Source organism: Sardina pilchardus, chromosome 18 (assembly GCF_963854185.1).
Source record: "Sardina pilchardus chromosome 18, fSarPil1.1, whole genome shotgun sequence".
NCBI classification, from domain to species: domain Eukaryota; kingdom Metazoa; phylum Chordata; class Actinopteri; order Clupeiformes; family Clupeidae; genus Sardina; species Sardina pilchardus.
In genome coordinates, this window is record NC_085011.1 from 25,978,046 (window position 1) to 25,995,953 (window position 17,908).

At 45.5% G+C, this 17,908-nt stretch overlaps 1 protein-coding gene and 1 long non-coding RNA gene across 2 annotated transcripts in view; one reads left to right on the top strand and one right to left on the bottom strand.

The window, feature by feature from the left end:
* lzts2a (leucine zipper, putative tumor suppressor 2a) overlaps nucleotides 1-17,705 on the bottom strand; it is an 83,052-nt gene extending 65,347 nt beyond the window's left edge. The window contains exon 1 of the mRNA XM_062519516.1: nucleotides 17,466-17,705. The gene's annotated coding sequence lies outside the window, so the exon portion shown is untranslated. The remainder of the gene's footprint in view (nucleotides 1-17,465) is intronic.
* Nucleotides 7,005-9,747, top strand: LOC134064228 (uncharacterized). Its single transcript, XR_009936261.1, has 4 exons — nucleotides 7,005-7,316; nucleotides 8,309-8,404; nucleotides 8,671-8,771; nucleotides 9,182-9,747. It is a non-coding gene; the product is annotated as an uncharacterized LOC134064228 (long non-coding RNA).
* Nucleotides 17,706-17,908: the final 203 nt, after the last annotated feature.

The following is a 17,908-nucleotide window of genomic DNA, read 5'->3' on the forward strand; positions in this document are numbered from 1 at the left end:
TACACAATGTTTCAACAGTTTGCATGTGCGTGTGTGTGTGTGTGTGTGTGTGCGTGTGTGTGTGTGTGTGTGTGTGTGTGTGTGTGTGTGTGTGTGTGTGTTTGTGGTTTCATGGCAGGGGCGGATTAATAGCTTTTTTTGGTGGAGCTGAGGATGAGTTCGGAGCACGGTTTATGACTTTGTTATGGAGCGAAGAGAGCAGCCGCACATTAGCAGGCATTTAAACAAAAACACGTGTCTTCCCGGAGACGAGTCACGGCACCGTTCTCCGCTCTCCGCGCCGAACATTAGATACCTCCTCGGCCCAGAGCGTCTCCGTATCCGTCAGCAGTTGTTTACCGCTGTCCAAGTGGCTAATTGCATTTCTGCGACATCATCACTCGGCGAAACACTGGACGCCCTTGTGAGCCGCGTCTGAGGGCCACTCAAGAGTGGGTGTGCGTGATTGGCTTTTCTCAGAACTATTCCATGCATGAGACAACACTTAAGGCTGTGTCCATCAGCATGACCTCATCTCCAGAGCCAGGAGGGAATTATCGCGATGGCGAAAATGTGTATTTCATTTGCACTCTCCTCAACTCGCCAAGCGCGCGTTCTCTCTCTCTCTCTCTCTCTCTCTCTCTCTCTCTCTCTCTCTCTCTCTCTCTCTCTCAAACAACAACAACACCAATAGCCAGAACAGGACATCCTCTGAAATGAATGTCAGCCTCTGTGTGCCCCTGGGATTGCATCATCAACACGAGACAAGAAGAACTCTTGACAGTGACATGGACCTGTGAGACTATTGAGGATCAGCTGACACGGTGACCTCACCCGCTCTCCTCAACAGAGTCCAGATGTGACTCGCTCGTCTAGTGCCTAAACCACCACTCCTGAAAGCCCTGACCTCTCTCACCCACCCCTCCTCCTAAAATTCCCAGTCTTTGGCCAGGGTCAAAGGTCAACGACCTTTCTGACTCTCACCTCCACAGAAGCCTGACTGTTTCCTTGTCTGGACTCCTGTTTCTGATGGATGGCCTTCACGCTGCACTAAAAGACCCCAGAAAGTTTGGGCATCAGGTTTCCCTGGTTAGAGCTGGAGCAACAAAGAGCGAGAGCATAACACTCACCAAAATGCATCCTAGGGTGTTTTTGTGAATGTACCCAAGTCAGATGTTCGCTTAAAACCATAATTACGATGGAAACGGCACTTTTAAGCTTGTCCGTGTTGTTTTCGGGTCAAATGGTATTTTGAATCGGGAATGGTAGGCCCCTGCCGAGAGTTATGCTTGAATATAGATAGTGTGGGGGTAGTGAGAAGAGAGTTCTGCTGACAGAGATGTCACATATGTGCCAAGAGAAGGGTGGACAGCAGTGTGTTTATGTTGGGGATAATTACTGTGAGACAAGATCAGTTAAGATCCTATACTGCGATGCTGCTAACGGCTTACGTATAATCTCCTTACAACGTGTGGGTAAACACAAGCAACACATAACGACTGAGCTCCCATCAGCCCTCATCTGACCCCTCTACATGGAACACCTTCAGCTCTGTGTGCACTAGCTAGACCCACATCAAGCTGTAGGGGCTAGAAACTCACCATTGCAGGGCTCCATCGGTGGGGTGGGATAAACGGTTGTCTTTAAAAATTCCCCCTCCACGCAATAGGATAGTGCTAAATGAATCATCTTCTTGTTTTCAAGCAGCAGGATGGTTAACAGTCGCAACTTCTGCGGTCGCAGGTCAGTTGTCATGATGTTACTGTAAGCCCGCCTATCGATTCTGTACACAATGTGATTGGCCCGGCCTTCGTTGCGTTGAAAAGGGCAAGCTCCCAAGTCAACGGAGAGTTGCTAGACTACCCCGGCAGGAAATTAGATTTGCTGCCGGGCGTCTAGATTTCTAGGCTACACCAACAGCAGTCTCTCTGCAAAACCAGGATTCATAGCAGCGACAACAGCATTGCTGTCCCTTGTAGTAACATCTCACAGTGGAGTAGTAAGTAAGTAAGGGCCAGACACACGGGACTTTGATTTCTTACGTGCTTCTATTCTAAAAGTCAACAGACATGAATATTACATTACATGAGGAATATTAATGTGCTCAAGCAAATGATATAATGCCAATTTGTCATCATGCATTCACTCCATACGCCACCATCTCAGTCTATAATATATTCATTTCATGACAGAGGAGCTATGAGATCAAGTGATGTCCCTAAGGACAATCCAATATTAACCAGTCTACATGAAAGTCTGTTAACTGTCAGACTCAGGAAACTCTCTAGCCCTTTTAAAAATTCACCACACCTGCATGAGCCAGTCTCTCTGTGCCTAAGTGCATATATGTGTGTGTGTGTGTGTGTGTGTGTGTGTGTGTGTGTGTGTGTGTGTGTGTGTGTGTGTGTGTGTGCGCGTGCGCGCGTCTGTCGCTTGGCAGTCTCAACCAACTCTGGACCTGTGTAGGTGATGACAGGCCAAGGACACCGTCACCACCACACCCCACTCCACCTCACTCCACCCCTCCCTGTGACTAAAAAGAAACACTCTACACAGGAAAACTCCTCTCCACAATCTCACTCACACACACTCACACAAACACACACACACACACACACACAGTCCAGTCCAGTCTAGTCCTCCCTTCCCTTCCCTTCTTCTCCCCCCTGGCCCGCCGGACGTGGCCGCCTCTTCAGCTCCTCTCCGCTGGCTGCATTCCTCGCCCTACGCAAATGTTTACTCTCCTAATGAAAGGTCAAGCACAGGCCCAAGCTGTCATCAATTACCCCGGCCAGAGAGAACGGCGAGGAGAGGGGTACAGCCAGGGTGGAGGGGTTGGGGTTGGGGTAAGGGGTGGAGGTGGAGGTGGGGTGGGCAGAGGTCATGATGATGTTTACAGCTAAACGGCCGCGGAGAACAAACTCACAGTGTGTTTACAGGGGCGTGCAGCTGTGGCTGACAGATACGTTTTCAGTTCCTGAGCCCCAACAACTGGAAACAGGTGGAGTTTTTACTCTTTCCTTTAGCGTCAACCGTGTGTCACCCCCGCGCACCCCCCATCCCAACTGCCAACACTCCAGTTCAATCCCGTACTGTGTGGGCCGAGGGGCAGTCCGAGCTATCAATCAGAAGAGGCTTGGAGAGCTGCCAGATGGCTTTTGTGCGTGGGCCGGAATATGGCCACCTGTTTGGGGGCCGAGGAAACACCAAGACTGGAGCTGAAGGTGGGGAAGGTCTCGTAAAAAAGGCCCCCACTTTTAGCTGACCGACCAGCGCCTGATTCCTGCCACTACCTGGGACTGAGGAGGACAAGGAGCAGGGGGAGTGAGGAGCTTCAGGGGGGGGAGACACAAGCTGCTCCTGCAGCCCCTTGGCATGCCATTGCTCCCTGCTATTGAGCGCGCTCCGGCACCTTAGGAACGCTTGGTACGCGCCACGGGGGGAAGTATGTGCCCACCGCCACCGCACCCAGCGCTCCGGAGGATTCCACGCTAATGAGAAACAGGCCAGGGAGCGAGCAAATGGCTCCTCTCTCCTTCCTGCACGCCACGCACGCTCACTGCCTTACTCTCTCACTCTTGCTCTTTCACTCCCCTTCTCTTGTATTCCCTATTCACTCGCTCCCTTCCTCTTACTCTCTCTCTCCATTCCTCTTTCCCACTTCATCCCATTTTCCTCTTTCATTCTTTCACTATTTCTATAATTCTGTCTGATTTATGACATGACGAGCGTGACGCTCGTTCTGTCCAATGATCATTGTCATAACTAAAGCCGTGTGTGTCCATAAAAGGCAGCCTCGTTAAAAGAGTAGTAATGTCAGTCTCGCTCTCGGCCTTCCCACTCCTCTCCGGCAGCCAGCCGCGGAGGCGAGCAGGTTCACTCCCATACACACCTCAGCAGCAGCACCACCACCCAATGCACCACCCTCCTGCACCACCCTACCCCAGAATAACCTCTCATTCCCAGCCCTCGCACCACCTCATGTCCTTGGCTAACCCGGCGCTACCCTGAGCCCAGGTAACTTTACCCATTTGTTCTCCCCGCCGATCAATACTTTTACATCTCTTCTACTTTTCAGCCTTTTATGTCTTTTTTTTTTTTTTTTTGCTGCTGCTGTATTGGACGGCAGCACACTGAGCAAGGCCAGCAGTGAAGGGCAATGAGAAAAGATACATTCCCCGAAACGCCCCCCTCCCCCTCCACCACAGTCATAGTCATGTGATAGTACAGTCCTGATGATGGACCCCCCCAACACACACACACAGACACACACACACACACACACACACATAGAGACAAACACACACACACAGACACACAGACACATACACACACACACACACAGACAAAAACACACACACAGAATGACTCTCTCTCTCTCTCTGGATGTGAGAAATGAGGGCTCTGTGGGATCACTAAGACCTTCTCTTAGGAGATTCCAGCTTAAAGTCTTTAAATCTCTGTAATGTGTCTCCATAAGAAGGATGGGATTGCAACTAGAAAAAGAGTAAAGTCCCTTTCCCACATAACTTCTAGAAGTTACCCGGACATATTTACCCGGGTGGAGGCACGACACGGACGTTTCCCACATGCGCTTTATGTCCGAGTGATATACGGGTAATTGTGTTCACACTAGACCCGAGTAGGAGCCGCGAGGGGTGGGGCAATGTCAGCTTGTGCAGGGGGAGGGAGATGATGCTAAATAAATGCGTTGTTGTGCTGTGTTGCCTGGATGATGCGAACTTACATCAGATCCAAAACATCATGAAACAACAGAAGTAGTTAGCTCGCTAGTCAGCGGGAGCTAGCATAGAGGGAAAAATAGCTAACGCCAGGACCACTAGGCTATAAACAAAGCTCTACTTCAGCCCTCTCTGGTATAAACATCCAACATAACAAATTAATAGAAAATAATGACACACCTGGACAATATGAACAGCACACAGAGGTCTGAGGCTCCTTCCCAACTCCAACAATGCTAAATAACAGCGACGTTAACTATTAGCTGTTAATTGCTAACCACTGTAATAAACAGCTAGTTGCAAGCTAATCGACAACACTTCAAGCTATTCACGTTTGCAAGGATAATCCTGCCTGTCCTGCAACAAACACAACAACGTGATTGCAGTTTAAATTTTTATTGTACGTACACAACAAAATGTCACTGTTTTCTGTACTCCGGTGTTCTCGTCTGTGTTCATACTCGTAGGGCAATGTTTATCGTTACCATGGCAATTTGTACTTTCTGCCTCGCGCTGCAAGCATAGACAGTAAAAGATATGGACAGAGCTATCACGTAGACGGCAGCAGAGACCGAGGAAGCAAATTTCAACGGTTTTTTTAGGTCTTCTTATTTCGTCATAGGTCTCCTGCGCAGGCTCAGGTGTCGTACATGTGACGTAGGCACGTAATCTGACCTATGGCGACGCTTTACTCTCGCTGGACGCATGCGCCTTTAACACTTTAGCATTGACTTTCGAAAAACGTTAATTACTCAGCCGATAAGACAGTTACGAGATTATTATGTCAATTTCACAATGTAGTATGTACCCCGACAATAGAAAATGTTCATATAAAGGCTTAAAACGCTTCAGCTCTAACGTAATTTGATGTCAAAGTGGCGCTTACGCCCCATAGGATTCAATGGAATGGCCAGCTAGCCACGGTCTTCTCGTTAGCATGGCGGCCGCCATACTGTCTACACTCTCAGAACGTTCGCTGCCCCCTTGGCTGCAAGCAGGCTGCAAGGGCGCATTTCTATACGTCATCGGTACGCCCCCCATCTCTACCCAGAACTGTGCCGGCTGCGTTCCCACCTAAGCGCACCCGGGTAACATCTAGAAGTAGTACTAGGGGGCTAGTAGGGTGAGTTCCGGGTAAGAAAATACCCGAGTTTTGCGTTCCCACATACAGCCACCCGTTTGATATCCGTTTGACATCCGGATGTCTCGCTCTGGTGGGAAAGGGACTTAAGTGAGTCATCAGATCCACCGCCCCATCTGTGACCACAATTAGTTAGCACTGTCCCACACTCCAGCTTAACACGGTCCTCCATTAGGAAGACTCTGTTCTCCTTTTCTTCATTTGTCCAAACAATGTGGGTTTTGAGGGTTGTTCATCCATAAATGGGTCTCTGAATCAAAACACTGTTTGGCCCCAGTGGTGCTGGGACCTCTCACTCTGACACCAGAAGAGCTAGATTGATGTTCGGGGGAAAGTTGTGTATCTTTGAACCAAACACGACTGCATGTGGTATTTCTTGCTGATGAAATCTTCATGTCCCCCTCCCTCCAGAGAGGGGCTCCTCGCTTCCCTGGAGAGTGTGTGTGTGTGTGTGTGTGTGTGTGTAGGCATGTACTGTATGTGTGAGTTAAAGAAGTATACATAGGCACACTCTAGTCAGTGTTCATGGCCCTTTTCACTGCTGCTTATTCAAACATGGTGCAATAGCAACCAAGCACAAGAGTATACAGTTCTGTTTCTATGACTGTGTGTGTTCAGTGACCTGAACCATGCGTGTGAATCATCTGGTCCTCCAAAACATCCAAGAATAAACCCTCCAACCCAAACACACACACACACACACACACACACACACACATACATACACACACACACAAAACAAACACACACACAAACAAACACACACACACACACACACACACACACACACACACACACACACACACACACACACACACACACACACACACACACACACACACACATATATACATATATATAAACACACACACACACAAAACTCACATACTCCACCTCTGTCACCTCCCCTTCCCATCTGGCAAACAAGACCTGCCACAGGGAAACACACAGCATCCTCTGCGTTGTAAAAAAAACACACTCTGTTGAGAAATGTTATCCCTGCCGTGCACAACCAGAGGAGAGGGAAAGACGACACCAGGAAAACATATCAGCATATTGATTTCCTCTGAGGGAATATTAAAGCATGGATCCCTCAGCCTCAGCGTGGTGTGGAACTCCAAGACCTGAGCAGAACACACTGTAAAACCGAACACTACAAGTAAAATAGTTTTTTTGATTTGAAAACACTCAAAAATGAAAAATAGCTCATTGTACTTTAATCGTCTGTGTTACTTGAACAACATTTTACTTTTAAGTTGACAGCACTCGTCCGCTTTAAGTAATTTGAAAAAATAGAATGCGTGGGAACAGATTTGTAGGCGGATCTTCTGCCATGGATCTTGAGCACGACAAGCGAAGCGACGCATAACGGTCGACCACCAGAGAAGACACGAAAAGAAGGGGCACAGGAGAAAATACAACGGGACGACGAGAAGAGAAAGCCGCAATTAAACGTAAGTGGAGAAATTAAGTGGTGCATTTTGACCCTAACGTAAGACCTTTACCATATTGCTAAAGCCAAAAGTTTGAAAATATTTGACTGCTACGTAAATGTATCCAGTTAGCTGCTACTAGCTAGCAGCTAAGAATGTTGCTTCTGTATGCCAGCACTTGATTGATCAGCTAACTTAACGCTAGCAATATCCAATGTGACTTTAAAACATGGAATAATTTACCCCGTTAGTACTGTTTAACACAATGACTTTGAAGTGCAAGCTATGTGGTGCGTTGCTTAATAACAGGGCACAGGTTCTGACCGGCAACATTAGCGTTTAGCATGCTAGCGTTTAGCATGCTAGCGATGTTACGTCCGTCCGTTAGTCCACTTCCATGCCGTTATGATGACCGTGTGTGTGCACATTTCATTCAGTAAATGCGTTTAAGATTAAGGAGATTAGATTTTTGGGATATAATCCTTGGACATTTTCAGTTCAGAACCAGAAAGACCTAAAATGCTTTACTAGAAATTATTCAAATTATTAGTGCTGTTACCTAGACTATCTTGCACTTCAGAATTTTAACCATGCACACTCAGCTGGAATAGTTATGATGACACAACAGCAATGCGTTCACAACCTCAAAGCATATTTGAGCTCAGAAATGGTCCAAAATACTGTAGGCTACATTTCAGCACTCCATGAAATCCTACAGTAGCCTAGTGGTCACCTCTGTGTAGATAATCTAAAATAAGATAGTTGTCTTGGTCATCTAGTAATTGCTATCTAGGTCTATACATGCTATATCTTCCTATTTTAGGACAGTCGGGGCTACCCATATCTAAAGAAAGTATGATGTTATAATAGATGTATAGTATAATGTGTAATAAGATTAAAGAATACTTTGGTTTCAGAAGCTGTACTAACTATCAAAGAAAGGTAATCCCTACTGCATTTCAAATTGTTATTATTACTGGCTTGACTATATGACTGTTTGTTTTCACATGCAGAGATCCTCGGATGTAAATATCCAACGTGCTGTGGCGCTCCGTGGCCTTCCTTTCTACCTCCATGAAGATGATGCAACTTTTATAAAGACATGGGATGTAAGTAAGCATGTTGTCTATTATTGACATGACCGTTAAAGGTAATGGCTATCTAGGTCTATACATGCTATATCTTCCTATTTCAGGACAGTCGGGCTACCCATATCTAAAGAAAGTATGATGTTATAATATGCATTGTATAATGTTTATTAAGATTAAAGAATGCTTTGGTTTCAGAAGCTGTAACTATCAAAGAAAGGTAATCCTACTGCATTTTGAATTGTTATTATTACTGGCTTGACTACATGACTTATTTTCACATGCAGGGATCCTCGGATGTAAATATCCAACATAGTGTGGCGCTCCGTGGCCTTCCTTTCTACCTCCATGAAGATGATGGCACTTTTATAAAGACATGGGATGTACAGTAAGTATGTTGTCTATTATTGACATGACTGTTAAAGGGGTAGTTTTTGGACATAGGACCTCATTTCCAAGTGTCCTGGTAGGTTATCAATAGCTGCCGAGCCACTATTTAGTCTCTGTTGCATCAAATTTTGTCATTTTTATTCTTATGGACAGAAGCGATCTCGAAGAACAGGGCTATGGGTCGAGCAACACTGGAGTTACATTTCAAGCTTTTGTTTTTTTCACCAGGAAACTCCAGAGACGTTACTTAGTATTATTTCAAGTAATTATTTCAATAATGCAACTGCCCTGGAAAAGTTTGAGGAGAAAATGTTAAACTTAATAGTGCAATAGACATAGTAGCCCTTGACTTGTAATCCCTATTAGATATTCAATTAACACACAGTTGTTCTTTGTTTATTTTTTCAGGTCTCTCAATCGGAGTTCAAGATGAGGAAACCCAGCCCGATTTGTCGCCGATTGGATCTCGCTCTGCAGGCTGGAATCCTGCACATTTATCTCTTCTGCTTCCGTTCCACTTTTGCTGGAACCAATCACATCCTGGCTTATCCATCAGACGCACCAGGATCGTCGTTTGATTGGTTGAAGGACTATCCAAGCGTACAGAGACATTTGAACTATGCAAATTCATCACGCCTCTTGTCCAGTAGAAATACAGCGCAGACTCCCCAGACAAATGTTCAATCTCAAAAGACTGAGCTTGGTGATAGCCAGCCTATGAACTCCAATGTTTTTATAATGTATTCATTAATTGTTCCCTGAACATATTCGATGATTTGTTGATGGTTGAAGTTATTGTCCAATGTTTTTTTTTTATTATTATTTTAATACTATCATCTCCTACCATCTTCTATCTCATTTCTCAAATTAGAGGTGGATAAACTGTGTTTATTTGAATTTATCCTCACTACAGCCTTGATCTGAACTCCAATCTGTACTTGTTTTCATGGTTTACATTAAAAGATTAAGTAGAATTTCAGTGGTCTATGTTCTTTCAAGTCCTAAAGTTGAAACTAATCAAAATGGGCAAGGTTGTTCAACTTTCTGATAATTGAAACTTTTAAGTTAAGTTTAATTAAAAGAATTGGTTGATGCTAAATTAAATATTTTATGTTGATATTAATGAATCCAAGTAAGCTGAGCTTAATTTGATTAATTACTGCAAACTCAACAAGTGGATGTTTCTTCAACTTAAAAAAGACTTGTTGAACACACTCAAAATTCACTAGTGGAGACTAATTAAAAAAGTTAAGTTTCTTTGACTTAGCAAAACCAAGTTACCATTACTTAAATTTTTTTGTGTAATCGGTTTCACCAAATTTTTTGAGTTCAACTAACTTGTCGGGTTTTACAGTGCATGAGGTGAAGAAGTAGAAAAAATAAAGGACGAGAGGGAGAAGATCCGAAGAAACAGAAGGAGAGACCAAAAGAAGGAGCAATAGATAGGTAGAAAGTGAATGAGTGAGAGAGAAAGAGAGAGAAAGAGAGAGAGAGAGCAACTCCCGCCAACGTTTCCATTCTTCGAAAGTGCCCGCTGACGTCACTGGGTTCCTTAACATTCGGCAGTCTATTGAGTCTATTAGCCCTGGCGTGAGGGAGAAATTGAACGCAGCCGTCCTGGGACACACTCCGGGTTGCCGTAGCAGCAGCCTGAGCCATTACTTCACACTCGATCATGTCCCACCCTCACATCACACACACACAGGCGGCCTGAGAGCTGTTCTGCTTCTGCTGCAGTTATCGAGCCGGTGGAGAACGGAGAGGAGAGGAGAGGAGGAGAGGAGAGGAGGAGGAGAGGAGAGGAGAGGAGAGGAGAGGAGAGGAGAGGAGCAATCAAGAGTCCGCGCCATAAATTCAAATGCTTGTGCATCTCAATGAGGCGCTAATCAAAAAGAAAAGTCCTATATTTTGCTCTTGCCCTGCTGCATCTGCTGAATCACAGTATTCATTGTCGTATGAAATTACATTTCTCTATTCTCATTTACGCCCCAGATGGCAAATTCATTTTTAAACGAACAACACAGATGCAGGCAGAGTTGATTTAGAAGATCCATCTCTCCCGCTCACTCTCTCTTTTTGTTTGCTTCTCTTCCTCCAAACCTCTCTCTCTCCCCATCTCCATCTCTCTCTCTCTCTCTGGAAATGGCATCTTTCTCTCTCTCTCTCTCTCTCTCTCTCTCTCCCTCTCCCAGTCCTCGATGTCTTTTTCCCCGCCTCAGTCACTGGCATTGCGAAATGAATCAAAACAACCACCTGACAAGCAGCCAATTAAAGCCTGAGGAGACGCCATGGCTCTCTGTAACTGCGCTGCCCCACTGATTGATGGGCGCCGGGCCCTGTGGTTCCGCGGAATCGCTGGTGCCGGGCCAACTGTCACGAGGCCGGCCATGTTATTGATGGGCCTCCACGGGGCAAACTCACCCAGGCTCTCTCCCAGTCTTTCCCCAGCCACACTGCTACAGCTGCGCCTGCACAGGACTCACGGACGTGCCGGGCTAACAAGAGGTGCCTTCTGGGGAAAAAACAAAGTACTCCATGGGTCTTGATCTATACTACTGTTAAGCACTGTTTTTATTTTAAGGATTTTTTGGTGCACTTCCAGTGAAAGAAAAAACAAACTTTGGAAAACCAGCAGCAAAAGAACCTGACAGAGGGCTCCCAGTAGCCCTTTTAAGGTCTCTTCCATGAAAACAAACCAATAAGGACCACTCAATCATTCTAAAATGTACTTGTACTTATGCCTCCACAAATCTCCTTCAACCAGATTTCAAAGCTTCACAGCACACTAGTGACACTGACGTCATTACCATCCCACTGGCCCTATGCTGAGTTATGACACTCACACCCTCCCACTCAACTCTATCAACAGAGAACCCAAATCAGTGACTGTTCATGCATTCCATTTGTAGGCCTACATGCTGACGACCTGTGACAACTCCTAACTTGTGAAATTACTTAACTTCCTGTGTCGCAAGAACTCGCCGTGAACTGGGGGTTCTTTGACTTGTATGAGATTGTTTCTCGTCAGATGAGTATAGGAGGGTGTACTCCATCAACCATAGGGAAAAGACAGCAAAGTCAGAAGCAAAGGCAGCAAAGTTGCGTGGGAAAGCATCAATTCTCGCACACATATGTGGCCTACAGCATTGATGAAAAATTGAAAATGTTGTGTGCGTTCAGGTTCTGATGTACTCCAGGTGTCACATGAAGATTCCGTCCAAAGGCATGTGTGTGTTTATTTGCCCAGTTATCTTCAGGAACCATCTGAGGCCCCTTCACAGCAGAGATTACAGACATTATCCTTATTGCGTAACCCTATGAAGTAGACCACGAGGAGCATGCAACAACAGACAGCAGCTGAACCTGTCTCCCTGTATGGTTACAGACAGCGCTGCTCTGAGCTATTTCAATTCAAACTCATTCAGCAGCACAACAACATCACTCTTATTATTATGCTCATATATAAAACACCACACACATTACAGGGGCGTTTTTGCAAGTGATGATTTCCTAACATACACCAAGTGCTACGAGGGGGGGGAATCGTATCACAAGGAGATTGACTCCCTGTGGTGAACTGCTTCTCTGCTTTCATTTGGCCTGTGAAGATTATTTATGACCCAATCAGAAAAAGGTCCCATTTTCAATCCAGGAAACAGCAGCGTTTATTACCAGTGGTCTAGGGAGGAGGGACTGGGTGAAACGGAGGCATCTGTACAATGAGAGAGAGGGACAGGAGGACAGACAGTGTGTGTATGTGTGTGTGTGCTTGTGTGTATGTGTGTGTGTGTGTGTGTGTGTGTGTGTGTGTAAGAGAGGGAATGTGAGAGAGAGGAAGAGGAAGAAGAAGGGAGAGAGGGAGAGATATAAGAACCTTTCCTCTTTTGATATCTGAGCACCATACAGTATGGCACAAACAGGCAGAGCACCAGGCATTTAGGGGCACACGGAGGAAAGGGAGACATTTTGCCTCATAAACTCCTCTGGCTCCGTGGAAACGGCGGGGCGACAGGCTGCCTCCCTGCGGTGTGCGAGCCATTAAATAACACTGAGGCGACTCATCGCCAGATTCGCCACAGATCCCGTCGGGGAACATCCCCACACACACACACACACACACACACAAACACACACACGACATCTGTCTGATAGCCATTCTAATCTTCGGCCAAGCTCACTGTCTGACAGTGTCAATGTGATTCGCATGCAAAGCCTCTCTCACACACACAAACAGCAGCAGTGGTGCCAAACTGTGACAGCGTTCCCAAAGCACAGCACAGCACAGCACAGCACAGCACAGCACAGAAGAGTTCTGAAAGTGATTTCAGCTCTGGCTTTGTTTCCACTCGAGGCGGATATTCAGATTCTCACGTCCAAGTTCATATTTCTTCAGTCTGCATACTGTTCTTTTCCATGCAGAAGTTCAAGTTGGCCATGATGGATTTCTTTTTTTTTCCTTCTTTTCTTTTCTTTTCTTTTTCGTTCTCAGAGAACGAGAACACAAAGCGCGAAAAAAGTGCACGGGTGGGGGTGGGGGGGGGGGGGGCTACTGAGAACTGCTCTGGGATGAAAAGCATCTGCTTAATGCATAAAAGTAAACGGGAATGAATCCGTTCTGCATGTGCAACCTGGAGGCTGGAGCCAAGGGTGCAGAGCTCTAAGGATAGTGTTGATCTAGGGGAGGCTGAGAAAGTGGTGCGGCTTGGCCAGACTGAGGGGTTAACCGCTAGAGGAGTTGAGGGTGGACAATATGGCAGTACGGGGGGGTGGGGGGTGGTGATGGGGGGGGGGGGGGGTTATGGGTGGCCCTGCCAGAAACACAACCCCAGCAGCTGTGTCTATCACTTGGCTCCCCACATTCCAGATTTACGACGAATCAGCAGCGTGGAAAGACAAATGGGGAGTGAGGGTGTGTGTGTGTGTGTGGGGGGGGGGGGGGAGAACACAGCTTTGACAAGCACAGTGTTTTCAGCGCAAGCAATATCACGAGCATGAGAGTGTGATGATGAATGCACATGAGATGTAATGAGAGCTGTCCTGTCTGCCCCGAGATCTTCTCACAGTGAGCACTGAAGGAGTTTTGAGCTCCCTCAGCTTAGCATTGTTTCCTGTACGCATACACATACAGCATGAGAGGGGGGGGTATGTGCACAAGGACATATGCACAAACATTGTTACGCACACTCACAGACACGTGTGTGCACTGACACACATACACTTACACACAATGAGACACGCATAGGTACTGTAAGCCAGAGGTGGGACAAAGTCATTGTTTGGCAAGTCACAAGTTAGTCTCAATTCATTGCCCTCAAGTCCCGAGTCAAGTCCCGAGTCAAGACAGGCAAGTCCCGAGTCAAGTCCAAGTCAAAGGCCAACAAGTCTCAAGTCAAGTCCCAAGTCCTACGGTCTGACTTTCGAGTCCTTTCGAGTCTTTTTAAAAATCGAGTGAAACAGGTATTTTGTCAATTGAATTTGTGTGTGCTGGAGAGATTGAGATGCAAATCTGTCTAGCAGAAATGTCAAATGGTATCTCTAGCACAATCTCAATGAAATATAGGCCCTATGTGTTAAAATATGTGTTCAATTTGTTAAGAAACCACTGATAGGCCTACACAATCTGAAATAGTTTTATAACGTGTGACCATGTTTATTACATTACAAAAATGTAGGCAAAACCGTATTGCCATAAGGGGGATACAGATAACTCACAGCAGTGGCAATCCTAGTCTCTGCTCAAACCTCCAGTCCACACACACAGAAAATTGTGTCTTGTGTCTATTTCATATTTTGAATTCATAAACTTGACATATTTTGTTAACAATTTATAGTATTTTAGGATCTGCATAATTACTTATAGCTACTATTGCTCAGTAATTTGAATACTTCATATTGATTACACTTGTCTTTAATTATATTACAGGGTGGTGTGTAGGCCTAGGTCTAATTCAGTGCCTGTCACTTTAAGGAGTACGTGAACGTAATTAGGTTTAATTCGGTTAGAAAAATAGTCACGCATAGTTCAAGGATATATGTTTTCATTAAATAAAATGAATGTTAAAAAAACTGACAAGGTAAAGAAAATATTTCTGATGTCATAGAAAATATCTTGCAATGTTAACTTCTATGATTTAGGTAGGTTACCGTGGCATGGCATTGTTGTCCCGTTCACTTTGTCATGTTTAATTGGGTGGGTGCTTAACTTACTCTACCATGACATGGAGTTTGATATGTATCCAATGAGTAACAACCAGTGCTCAAAATAAAACGTTATGGTAGCCTATTCTCCTCCTGATTATGTTAGTGGAATGGATTTAATGTGAATGTACACAAAAAGACGCACGTAGCTATATGATACAGCGCACGTTTGAGGTGAAAATGTTCCACCTTTTAAAAGCCTATCCTAATCGTGGTTAAATCCATCAATTAGAGACAACACAATCAGTAGGGTAGGCTACCAGTTTGGTTTCATAGTAGCCTACCAGGCATATGTCAAAAGCAGGCTAGGATGAAGCTGGGAGGAATTTAACAAGTTCTACACAGTCATTCGTTTCTTGTTGGTCTCCACGTAATTTTCGTAGGCAAACGAATTAACGAAATGATCTTAGGTATTATTTTGCTGGCGCATTCACGTCCGTTGTCTAGGCTACAATAAGTCATTTGATTGGATTTTGTGCCGAATACGCGCATTGTCTCACGCACAGGCGCACACATAAATATAGATAGATCAGTCCGTGTCTACATTTTATCTTTTTGTCTTTCGTTTTTTTTATGGGAAGTAGCAAGTCTTTACAAGTCAATAGGCGCAAGTCCAAGTGAAAGTCCGAGTCATTGATGTTAAAGTCCAAGTCGAGTTGCAAGTCTTTTTATATTTTGTCAAGTCGAGTCTAAAGTCATCAAATTCATGACTCGAGTCTGACTCGAGTCCAAGTCACATGACTCGAGTCCACACCTCTGCTGTAAGCGCACACATAACTTTACGCAACTTCAGTAAAACATTCATGCTGCAATAAGGGACTCTGTGGAAAAGATCTCCAGAAAATCAAATGAAATTGCCTGGTCTTCCCTCCCTGGGCTCACACACTGTAAGAAAGACCCAGCAGGTACAGTAAGTGGGTCAGACTTAATCCTGCCTTTGCATGAACACAACACAGCGAAGCGCAGAGCCCAGTCAGGAGGTCCCTCAACACCTCACTCTGCTCCGTGCAGTGGTCGCCACCAGGATCCCTAGCGAACTAGCGATGTCAAGGTCATTAGTTGAATTTCCACGGGGGAAACAAATGCGCTCAAATAATGTACTCCGTGTCCAATTCGGCTGTAAATCACTGCACATTAAAGGAGTCTGATCTTGAAAGCTCATAGCCTGCGCAAACCATTGAATCTCTTCACTGATGGCCTTTGTGAGCGGTGGAACTACTATGTCGCTCCATCGGTCCTGAAGACGCCTAAGGCCACTATTATTGAATGACCAGGGCATCCGAATGACCAAAAGTAAGTGTTGGCGTGCAGGGCATTCGTCTACGGCGTTAATACGGCATGTCAATACGGCACGGCAATTTGGGGTAACTGGAGTCAACGGTGCACATCTGGAATTGATCGGAGACCACTTAGCACATCTGATGTTCTGATGTTAACACATGTGACGGACAGCCAGTGCACAGGGTCATAGAGGGGTACTTCGGCCACTGACCAACTGATCAATCAACCCCCCTCAGGACACCACGTTGAACCGGACACTAAAATGCTGACGGAGCGCTAGCAGATCTCCACAAGTCTCCACCAAAAAGGTGGTATTGTTTACCTGAATTACCTCCTAATCGATTTATAAACAGGACATGCGCACACACTCACTCAAGGTCACAAAACGCCACACACACACGGGTCGGCATACTCATACATTCGCACACCAGGTCAAATTACATAAGAAGTGAGACTTAATTAAAGGGTGACATACACAAGCACCACGAGCGACTGATGAAGGGTGATTACAATGCGTCACAGTGCTTGGCTTTTCCACGCACAATTTATCCGGATATAATACGAAATCTGGGCCTAAAAACGTTGTCACTTAGAATGATGTAACTCATTTCTCTTCTACAAACAATTACTGAGTAGCCTAAGTGTAAGCCATTTGATGTAAATACAACATTGAAAGTAAACAACATTAAAGAAAACTGTGCACTCACCAGTTACCTAGTACGTCCAAGTCAGAACTATGGACCAATCATACATTGACCGTATCACGCACATTGTCACAGAAGTCACCAAGCTCGTGTATTTCACTGAAGCGAAGAAAACAGGCTGAAACGAGTTTTCAACTTTCATCTGTGGACATGAAACTGTCTTAAATTTGTCTTGCTGTGGATGTTATTGTGCAACAATGTGTCACACACTACCCCGCATTGGGTCAGGAAATTGAAGTTGTTTCCACATAATTTTCCAGAGAGTGCACATCCAAGCGAAGCAACGTTAGGAAATGGTAAAAGCAATAACCCCTTCTTCCTCCAGCCTCATGCATGCCTACTATGTGAGCAACATTCTACTGCGTGTTTACACTCCATAAAAGTCATAGTTCACACTCGTGTTTCAAATGAGTATGTGCCAGTGTTTATAGGCTACATTACTCACACACTAGCATACATAACTGGCGTTATTTTCATGTAGAAGAAAAGAGAAGCAAAGAAAAACTTACCTTCTCGGGACAGTACTTCAACAAGGACTAGCGATGGTGCAGTTATTTCCGAAACCGGGTGATTTTTTGCCACACTTTCTTTAATCAAGACACATGCCAGTACAGTCCAACAAAGGCATCATAGTGTTGAACTTCTTCTGGAACCTTTCACGGTTTTATCCGTTACAGCCGAGACTGGCGACTTCTGCTTGCCCAGCGCGCGTACTGATGGAAGAGATCACAGCAGACTGCATCGGTCGCTGCTTCACGAGACCCTGCCCCCCATCTGCAAGCATGTGTGTGTGTGTGTGTGTGTGTGTGTGTGTGTGTGCGTACGAATGAGTGTGTAGGTCCATGCATGTGTGCGCCGCCGCTGGCGGAGCGCGCGAAGCATGCTCTCATCGGATGGCCAGCGCTCATCTGGAGCGACAAGTTTTCGGGTGCGGGCGGGGCAAGGAAAACAG